Raw genomic sequence first — 10648 nt, 5'->3', positions numbered from 1 at the left:
GGACCTGAGAGTTTTGCACTTGTGCTACCATCTGAAGTAAGGCTGTGAGAGGCTGTTCTGTGCATTCAAAGGAATCTCAAAGTGGAACTTAAAACCTTGTGACTACAAAGGCAAGGAGGTTGGCTTTCTTTCCTTTTCAATAGAGCTTACAAATCAGTTTTGAAGCTGAGTGGTGGAAAAAGTGGCCTTACTTCCAGCCTTTTGCTCCAGTCTCTTCACCATCCTTGGGGATGAGGAATAACCTTGCAGAATAAGAAGAAAGCAACGCTCATTTTAGCTGTCACAGCTTCCTTGGTTCACTTCTGCATGTGGCCACAGGAACAATTGTGTTGGCACAGGGACCTGGGGTGCACAAGCAGGGCAGGATGAGACTAGTCTGCTGCTTTTATTTGCGGTGCTGACTTATGCTGAATTGATGACAAAACCATATTGTAGTGTCTTGCTGATGTATCTTCATGCAGAAGGAAAACCATGGCTTTCCTAGTCACTGGTGCCTGCAGCTTAGTCAGGAGCCTGAAAGCAAATGGAGATTTTCTTTGTGGCTCATGGAGGCACAGGTGATGATGATGAATCTGCAGTCAAGGTTTGGTGACTGATGCCTGCAGCAGGACACCCCTGCCATGCCAGCGGAGGAAGCTTAGCTTTGTCAGTGGAGCAAACCATTGTATGACTCAGACGTGTTGGGAAAGAGTACACAGCCTTCATAGGAGCAGGCTTTTCTGACCACGAACATACTAGAAGTCACGTGTGGAAACTGAGTACTAGAAACACGAGTCTGCTTATTGAGAGGGAGAGAGGATGTGCACTGCAAAGCAGGGTTTGCTTAGATCTCGGTTTCCAAAGGTAGCCATAGGAGCTGTGGCTCTCTTGCTGTGCTCTGAAAACAGAGTGTAAGCTAAATATCCAGCCAAAAAAGAGCTGCCACCACAGACAGACATGGCACCCCACGTTTGGGTTACCCAAGTCCAGCCTCTGAGCACACAGCAGGAAAAATGTGAGAAAAATCTTTTGCAGCATGATAGAAACACTTAGTTGGGGAGTGGTCACAGCCTGGAAGTGGAGAGGAAAAGAAAGTCTTTATTTAACAATGTGTGTTTGCTCTTAAAATCCCTTAAAAGCTCAGAAGCTCAGGCTTGCTTGATTTGCTGTGTTTGCCATGTGTAATATTTCAGTGAGAAGTGTCAATTCAGTGTGGACGGACTGGTGCATGAGTTGTTCCCTTTGAGGTGACAGGGAACCAGTTACTCATGTGTAATGCACTGGTTTGCTTGTTAGACTGTTTTGCAAGTTTCTTTTAAACTGGTGTATTGCAGACCTCTGGGCAATGCATGCATCCTTCTCTAAGGCAATGCTCAGGTCCTAATTTGTCGTATGGTTTAAGCACAGACTTGTTTCTCTTGCTGATGCAGTCTTTAAGCCTCAGCATTTATAATAACAAAACATTTTGTAGCTCTCTATTCACCTTTAATGCAGCATCAGATACCCCAGACTTTGTACAGGTGGCTGTTGCTGGCGTGGAGTTTCTCCTTGTGCTTCCTAAATAGTGAAGTGGTGTGAATGGATCCTCTTTTGTTTTCTGTAGGTTCCTCTCTGTGTGTAAATTGCAGCTCCTGGATAGAGGGTTTACCTATTTTGTGCTTGCCATGCTTTTGCAGTTGGGCACCTCTTGCCTGCTGAGCTATGGCAGTGTCTGTTGTTACTTTAAAGAAGGGGTGTATCCTCACCTTTTTACAAGCCATCTTCTAGGCAGGATTGTCTACCCAGAGCGATGTTATCTTCCCACAGTTTAAATGGTGTCAGCAGATATTGTTTTTCCCTTCTGCTGTCCCGATGCTGAGCACTCACCATGGGAATGAGTAGTCTTGTGTTACTCACATGGAGCAAATCTCCAGCTTGGCCTCCAAAGTATGTGGCCCAGCTCAGCAAGGGTGTTTGCCTGCTTGGTTGTTTGTAAAAGCAAGCAGCCTGATAGAGAGCTGAAAAAACCGGTGGCCTTCAGAGCTGGGTATTTTATGTCTGAGGGCTTCTGAATGCATAAAATCAGAGAGAATGTGTCTGTGTAATCCGATCTGCTCTTGAAAGCCTTGCGGAGGGCTGCATGCTGCAGACATAAGCTGTGTCAATAAGAACTCTATTCACCCTCGGAAAACAGCCTCGTGATCGGGTTTGACTGGCAAGCGGCCTAAGGGAGGGCCTTTTTTTGAGAAAGAGCTCTGATTATTTGGCGGTACTTCTGACTGCCTTTTTGGACTCCCACTTACTGTTCTTTCCTTGGCATGATAAACTTGGATTTGCTTTTTATTTGTTGGGAGGTTGCTGGGGCAGAGGGAGGGTTTCACGTAGCACTGTAACAGGGATGCGGGGGGGAGTTTCCTTCCTCTCAACACAACCCTTCTGCCAAAGCAGCGTGAAGGTGAAGGATTAAAAAGAGTATGAGGTAGGACTGGAAGTCACTGTGTTGAGAGAACGTACTCTTGAGCAGGCTCAGAGCACTTTCTTGCAGAACAGACAGGCACAAAACGCCCATCCTTGTAAACGTCTTGGATGGTAATGCACAAAATGTGTGGCTGTGCATGTTTATGTGCTTTTTTTTTTCCCCCTTGGTTCTGCAGATGTCTGTATTACCCAGAAGTGTTGTTGGGTGAAATTCCTCTTCCGGTGATGCTGGCATAAATCTGCTGTGAAAGCAGTGTCGTGCTAATGGCTGTAATTTGCTGCTTGCTATTATATTTTTTTTAAAAAGAAAGAGAAATCATGCAAGTCAAAAATCTGCTTTTTGAATTATTCTACACCTGGCATGTAGTCTTTTAAAGTCTTGTAGGAAAAATCTGAGGGAGCTAGTAAAAATGATGCTTACAAGATTTCTCTGAAGCAGTTTGCTCTGCTAGGCTCTTAAAGCCATTCTCTTTGGCATTGAGTTGCTAGCTTTAATAAAAGAGATGCTGGACCGTCAGTTTCGTGTGTTTCGTTTGTCTTGGTCCATCTGTCACTTTTGGTTTTTTAAAGCTCCACCTTACTCAAGTGATGATTTGAAAATTAACTCATCTGTACGACTTTCTGGGTTATTCCTGTAGCTGCAAATGAAAGCTTGAAAATATAATTAGGATGTAATATGCACGAGCTCAAAAAAACCCCCACCAATGAAAACTGAAGTAACACAAAGCTGTTATTTAAAAGAAACGCAATTATGTTTTGAGCCAATTGAGGCTTGACTTAATTTCTCAGGGTTTGCTGGTGATGATGCAGTAAACCCAAAATTAACTCCTGAAATATGCCTGTCCTGAGCCAGGAGTTTGTCTGGTGAAGATCGAGAGAGCCATGGAAAGAAGGGGAATCCCCTCACCGGGAGCCTGGCGAACGGGTGCAGCGTTTGGAGTTATTCCTGCAGTCCCAGTTTCCCTAGCTCTCCTCAGTTTATTTCCCTTCAATAAAGGCCTGATCTTGCCTGTAAGAGCTTTAATAACAAACTCTGACTGGTTTAGGTGGGATTGGCTCCCGGGCAAATGACGTGCAGACCCGGGTGGCCGTGGAGGGTGAGCGTGGGCAGGAAACGCTGGCTTCGCTGCCGCTGCTGAGGCGGGGAGGCCGCAGCTGGGTAATTTGTTTTTACTTCCTGTTCCCAATCTGTTTGGGTCAAAAGTTAGGGGTGTTTTTCCATATTAAGATGTTTGGCTTCATTCTGCAAGACAGCAACCGATCTCACACTGTGCACAATGTGTTTTTTACATTTCAGAGACACTGCTGCTGCTTTTGACTTTTAATTTGAATGGTGAAACCTTTATTAGTACCTTTGTTTTGTTACACAAACCTGCTTTTCAAGGGAAACAGAAACTTGTGGGGTGCTTTTTCTTTTGTTTTATTTTGGGGAAAGCCTTTGAAATAGATTGCAGAGGGCAGGGAGCTGGGCAGAGGCATGGAGCTGGCAGGTCTGGCTGCCATGGCCAGCTTCTTGGCAGGCTCATGAGGACATGAAGATGCCTCAGCCGACTTCTGTACTCTGTGGGCACCAGGGGATAATGCTGCAGGAATTAATTGGGATCCTGGGTATTAATTCCAGTGAGTGTTTGTGAAGCATTTGGTGACCTTTTCGTGGAAGGTCCTGGGAGTGCAGGGGGGTGGTGATGCTATGAAGGGCTGTAATGCTGGGAGGGATGTGTGTGGGTTGATGGACTGGTTGTTGAAGCAGTACCTTAGTAAGGAGCTAATGTCAGTTGTGCTTGCTCCGAGCACCCAGGCGTGGTCTGGCTAATGCAGCAGCACCTTTCATACGATGCTTAATGAAATAATGCAGCAGATCATGAGGCAGACCAGAATGGGCTGTTTTCCTGCAAGAAGGGCAGCAAGACCCTTCCCTCCTGCATATCTGCAGTGAGGTGACACTTTCTCTACTACTTCTGGATACAAGCAGCTTCCAGCACTTTGCTCAGAAGGCAGGTCTTCCTCAGCTCACTCTGCACATCCCCTTGGACCAGTCTGCCCAGGGCAGACTGGCTTGGATGACTGTCACCTCTGACTGACCTCCTGCACTATGATTTCCAGGCTCTTCAGAGGAGTTGGTTGAATAGCTGTGATCCATGTTTTTTTCTGAGACTGAGGAGATGAGTAGGACGTGCAGGGCATATTCTGCGTGAGCCTGTATCAGCCTTGCTGAAGGGAGAGACCAGCTGAGTTGACTGTTGTGGTACGATACATTCAGTTGCAGATGCTCTGATACCAAGGTTGGAATGAGGATGCTGCTGCTGAAAGGCAAGTTCATTCTATGTCTTATGTTAGGTGGGATGTTATCTTTCTGAGGGTCTTCCTGAGACCCATTCATAAGGTACAGATTTGTTTCTGGTGTGTCAGATTTATTTCTTTTCTGTGCAGTGCCACCATCTTACTCCTCTACAGAAACCAGGATTTGTAAATTCAGCCCAGCTGTAGAGTGTGTCCTAGGTGCCCTTAGTTGGGCAAACACACCATTTTGTATGCCAGCTTACACGAGAAACAGTTTCTCCCAGGTCTTGCCGCATCTCCACCTGCTCAGCCAACCTGGGGGATGCTGAACCTGGTGACATCTGGATGGGAGCAGTGCTTGGCTGCACAATGCAGCGGGATTCACCCATCACAGGGTCTGCACCTACTTCCTGCTGTGTGTTGCTATCATATATGACTTTCAGTGCACACAAGGAGAAAAGCAAACTTGTAGGGAAAGCTGTGTATTTGGGGGAATTGTGGAAGCCTCTTGAGAGAAAGTTATTGCTGAGGCAGAACCATTGGCTGCTCAAGCTCTGCTGAGTGTCCTTGACCTCTACAAGTGCCACGAGGAGCTGAGCCTGCCGTTTCATGCCCTTCAGATGGGTTTTGGCACTGAAAGGTGCAGTCTGTTTCCTCTGCTTCTGTCTTCATTCCTCTGCCTTGTGCTCAGTCTCATGAGTGCTTGTCCTGGCTGAGGGAGAGGACAGGAATGAGGCCTGGGCCCCACGGGAGCAGGTCGATGCAGTCTGTGCTTGGGTCAGCTGGAAGTGGTGGTGAAACGGGAGCTGGAGGATGCCCAGACCTGCAGGAGAGCAGCTGCACAGGTAACTCCTGTTACTCTATGTCATCTTGAGCTTGCTGGTACTGGTTTTAAAAACATTTCATTCCTAGAGGGGTGGCACAAAGCACTGTCTTCAGCTGGAGTCTGAACATTTGCAAGGAGCAACCTGAACGTTCAGCAAACTGAACGAGTGGCAGAGACTTTTTGCTGGTCCCCTTTGCCTGTGACGTGCATCGCTGCTGTGGTGTGACTGGGCTGGTGAGTGCTGCCGGGCTGAGCAGCAATCACTCCTGCAGCAGTGACACTGCTGCTGTGCTGGTGAGCCTTTCCCCATGCCTGTTGATAGGCAAAAGAAAAAAGCCATTAGGACTGCAAAACTTGTTTGTGGGGTTATGCAGCAGTTACCAAAAAAAAAAGGAGAAGATAGGCTGCTTGTTGCATTAACACTACAAAAGCTTTGGGTTTTTAAGACGCCCAGTACAACAAAACTGCTGGGGGCGAGAAGTCCATTATGGTGATTGTAGCCCAAGTTTAACATCTTTGTGATAGGCAGAAAGCGAAGCTGACTGCTCATGGGAGGGGTACTGAGAGGAAGGTAAAAACCTTAATATTCTGAATGACAGAAGAATGAATTTAAATTCATTTAATGTCAGTAATCTCTGTATTATTAGCCATAATCTGCTTCTGAGAAATGTACAAGACTTGACTTTCTTTTTTCCTCTCTCCTCCATAGAACTGCATTTATAAGGACAGAGTGTTTCTCCTGACCTCTGCCTTTAGATTATGAGCTCCCAAGCGCACAGATTTTTTTTCTTCTGTAGTTTTGGACAGCATCTGCAGGTAGTGAAAGCTGCCACAAATAAATAGCAATGCTGGGATCATGTTACTGCAGTCCCAGATCCCTTAGCAAAGGTCTAATCCCACGTGATGCTTGCAAGAGGGTGGAACTAGGGCTGCAATCTTGTGTATGGGGGTGTTTTTAGGATAGCCTTAAAACCTGCACATTGCCAGTGGTTTTCAGCAGGGTGATCTTGGGAAGAAACCTGCTAGCTCAGAGAGTGAGAAGTGGTGCAGGCTGCTGTGTTTTTGAATGGACTTGTTTCAGAGGGGGGATGCAAATACAACTGTATTGCTGGACTGTGGAGATGAAAAGGTGAGACTGGCTTTAGGACTGTAGTTCTGAGCCTTTAAGTGGGGAAAGAGTGCTGTGGTACAGCAGCTGCATCCAGCACCCTTGAGCGGGAGGCTCTCATGATCAACTTCATGCATCTCCCTGTTCTGAGGGAGAGAGCAGGTGTGTGTGAGTTTGCTTAGGTTTCTGCACAAATGTGACGTTGCTCATCCTGAAGATTCAGACAAGCGAAACCAGAGAGAGAGAGAGAATTAAGGTGTGAGGTGTGCTTGCTCATGACCTGAATCCCCTAATCACAGCCTCGCGTAAGTGAAGGTCTTAGGCTGGGTTGAGTAGAGGGCATCTCCACACAAGAAAACCTACATCCGCTCTTCAGCTCCCGGAATTAGAGTTTACTCATGATGAAATGTGGTTGTAAGGGCCTTAAACGTGGCCTTAAACCAGACAGGCTGTGTGTGACACTGCTTCCCCTGCGGCAGGCACGTAGTAGGCGTCTCAGTGAAGATAGGTGTGTGCTACCTGAGCTCCCCATCCCCAGGACACCTCCCCTGGGGGAGACACCTCCTCCAGGTGCCAGAGGCATGTCCCAGTGAGTCCATGCCTTTTAGAACTAGTCCTTCATTTGATGGACTTGGATTGCAGCCTTTTTTTTGTTGTTTGTATTTAAAGTAAGCTGTGTGCTGCTACTTTCTGTTCTTTAACCTTTGAAGTAACATTGAGGCGGTTCATGCAACAGTTTGGTCACTTTCACTGCCCCTGTAATTTGCTTTTGACCTTGGCTGATTCTCACAGAATGCCCCACTACTGCCAAGTCAGTGGTAATCCCACACTTTCAGCTTCGTGCTTGGTTTGTTCCAGGTTGTAAGACTGCAGCCAGTGATGTAAGGCTAGCTGTGTTTTCAAGTGGCTGGCTGAACTGAAAGATCAATTTCTTTTTTTTTTTAAATAAAGGCATTTATTCTACTTTGGGTGACTTCAGCAGAAGGAAAAGAAAAAGCTGTCAGCACATTTCTTGCACAGAGGTGAAGGGAAGAGCAATTATTTTTGGTGGAAAGATACATAGTTTGTTTATTTATTAGATGAGAGGTAGAGATGTTTCAGGTGAGGGATGGAGGAAAAAAGAAAGTTAAAAAAACAAAGAAGGGGAGAAGAAGCCTAATGCTCTTTGTCTTTTGTAAAGAAATGCTTCAGGTTTTCTTTTGAAGCAGTCTGGAAAGTCAGGTTAGTCCCTGTAAAACTGAATAAATAATTTCTCTGAAAAGCACTGCCTGGCTTGTATTCAGACAAAGGCAGATTAAAATATCTCATAAAAGGACTTTAGAAGCACCTTTTGCTCAAATCCTTGGTAGTGTAAACTGAGGGAGCGTCTCTGATTTTTCTGTTACCTGAGGATCTGTCTTTTGTCATGGTTTTAATCTCTTCCCCCCCCCCCCTCCCTTCCCCGTGATATCAAAGGTGTGTCTGTATCGAGGATTTCTTGCAGCACACATTCAAGGACTGTATTGAAGCTCAGAGAATTTGATCCAGAGGCTCCTCTTGGCCTTGATGAGGTTTTGTTTTTACAGCTCCCGTGAACCAGGGAGTATTGCTTCAGCATCATGTCAGATGCAAGTAATTGGGGTTTTGAATGTCTCCCACAAATACTTGAAAACACTGTGCAAATGCCTTTGAAAGCCAAGAAACACCTGTGCTGTTGGCTGAAGCTTGAATCCACAGCTATCTGCCTTTTTGGAATAAGCCAAGAACAGAGTAGTTGCTAATATCTCATTCACAAGTTGATATTTCCACTGCTGCTATTGATATGTGACGAGGTTGAGGTTTCTGGGTCACGAGGTAGAGTGCATGAGCCAGGTCTCATTCAATCTCAATACCCTGGTTATGTGATGAGTTTGGGCAAGACAGGACAAGCTGTTTTCCATCCACCTCAAGCCTATGAGTCCTGCTTGCTGGTCACGTGGGGTGATGACAGCAAGGAACGTGCCAAATGTGATGTACTGGAAGAGCCCTTAAGCTTGGTCTTGCTTTGACAAGACCATGGCAGCAAGTCACTGGGTTCTGAAACGTGATATGGCAGCTGGTCAAAGTCCTTCGTCTTCAGTTAATGTTCTGTGTTGATGTTTTGGGTTTCTCCTGCAGGATGAGTGAGTTTTCAAGGCCAGGTTGGATGGGGCTTTGAGCAACCTGGTCTTAGTGCAAGCCCATGGCAGGGGGTTTGGGACTGAGAGGGTTTTTAAGGTCCTTTCCAACCCAAACTATTTTATTCTAGCCTTTAGATGAAGCTGAATGTATCAGACATGGCTGTGGTTTCAGTGAGAGGTCAAGACTGCATCTAACCTCAGGGACTTTTGATTAAAGGTTCATATGCTGTGGGGTAAACTCTGGAGTTGGAGTTTACCTTGCAGAACATAAAGCTCATTTTGTGTTTGCTTTCTGGCTCTTGGATATACATGTGTTTTTGAACAACATGTAGTTCTGAGGGAGCATCCCACCGATAAGTGTTTGTGCAGCATTATCAAAAGAATCTCTTGGATCTGCAGGGTGAAGGGGAGACAGCGTAGACAGGCCTGTGTTGGAGTCCCTGTGTGTTTGCTGTGCCCTTAAGGTAAAGGATTAAGCTTGCAGAAGAGGAACGGGGTCAGGTCTAGACCAAGAAGTAGACTCTGGAATCCAGCCAAAAGTGTAAGTAAGGTTTTTCCTGTAACAGCATCCTAGATGTGGCAGTTGTGTTGATTTAGCTGAAATGAGTCTGACATCTGTAGGTCAGGCCTGATTAAAAGGGAAGGAGGGTGCAGAGAATAGCTCTGCAGAGCAAAGAGGATTTAAAGATAACGGCGGGGGGAGATGCATGGCCCTTACTTGCACAATTTGGTTTGGCCTTGGGAATTTCACCCTGTCAGGGAGAACATGGACCCTGGGTTCTTCATTAGCACTCAGAGCACTGTGGCTGCTGCTTCCTACTTCCCCAGTTCACGGACGTCTTCTGAGCAGTCCCTTCCCCCTGAGTCTGACTTCTTGGATGGAAATCTGACTTAAGCTCTCCTGCTGTTCCAGGGAAGCCATCCACACAAGCCTGTGGCTTGCTGTAAAAACCTACTATGAAGACAACACCCCACCCCTTGCTTTTTTGTGTTACAGGGTTAAGTGTCCAGGTCTCTTGCTTGCTAAAGATGAAAGGTGCTGTATTGCTGAGCTGTGCTGTGTTGCTGAGTATTGTGTGCTGGAGACTGCTTCAGAAAATGTTTCTGTGTCCTTTTTGACCTCTGTTGCATCTTCCTGCCCACCTTCAGTTGTGCTGGCAGCTGAGGATGCTGGAGAGAGGAGGGAAGAGGAGGGTGAGGGCTCTTCAGAAGCGATAATCCCAGTGCTTTAGTAAAGCAGCACATTGTGTCCAAAACTGTGGTTCACGGTCACTGCCTGTTGCTTAACTTATATATTGAGCTCTCAAAAGTGCGTTGACACTGAGGATCTCCATTGTTTGGGATGAGTGACATGAGGCACAAGGAGGGGTGAGGTGACACTGCAAACAGTGTTACTGACATCTGTAATAGGAAAGCATTCTGCAAACCAGGTTTTATAGTTTAGAAAGCCAACATCAGTTTATTGCAGTGTGGGGTACACGGGGGATTGCTGCACTCAGCGTGCACACTGAAAAATGAAAGAGCACTCCTTATATGCCTTGCAGAGAAATGAAGCAATTATCTTGTTTTGGGCACTGTGGACTTGCTGAAACTGTTTTGAAGCTGTTTGCTGATTTTGAAAGCCTCTGCTCACAGATGCCTGCACAAGGGATAAGTGGGCACCGGCACTTTTAACCCCTGGCTTGCAATCATCTCCTCATTCATCGCTCAACTCAAAGTCCAAATCATGCTTGAATGAAGTAGTGAGGATAGAGATTTGGGTCTATAAGTGAGGAGGAGTAGAAACTTAAGGAATCTGAGGAAGGGTCTATAAATGAGGACTCTCTGAAGTCTGCTATGGGAAGTATGAAGGAGCATGCT

The 10648-nt window shown here is 46.2% G+C and overlaps 1 protein-coding gene across 8 annotated transcripts in view; it reads left to right on the top strand.

The window, feature by feature from the left end:
- MBNL3 (muscleblind like splicing regulator 3) overlaps nt 1-10648 on the top strand; it is a 91657-nt gene that overhangs the window by 3406 nt on the left and 77603 nt on the right. Inside the window, exon 1 of one of the 8 annotated variants that reach the window (XM_062006943.1) lies at nt 5543-5561. The exons of the other annotated variants lie outside the window; for them this stretch is intronic. The gene's annotated coding sequence lies outside the window, so the exon portion shown is untranslated. Of the gene's footprint in view, nt 1-5542; nt 5562-10648 lie in introns of those variants that run through there. 8 annotated transcript variants of the gene reach the window in all.

This window comes from Colius striatus, chromosome 13, assembly GCF_028858725.1.
Source record: "Colius striatus isolate bColStr4 chromosome 13, bColStr4.1.hap1, whole genome shotgun sequence".
NCBI lineage: Eukaryota > Metazoa > Chordata > Aves > Coliiformes > Coliidae > Colius > Colius striatus.
Note: the sequence above shows the minus strand (reverse complement) of the source record. Positions and strands in the feature narration are given on the sequence as shown.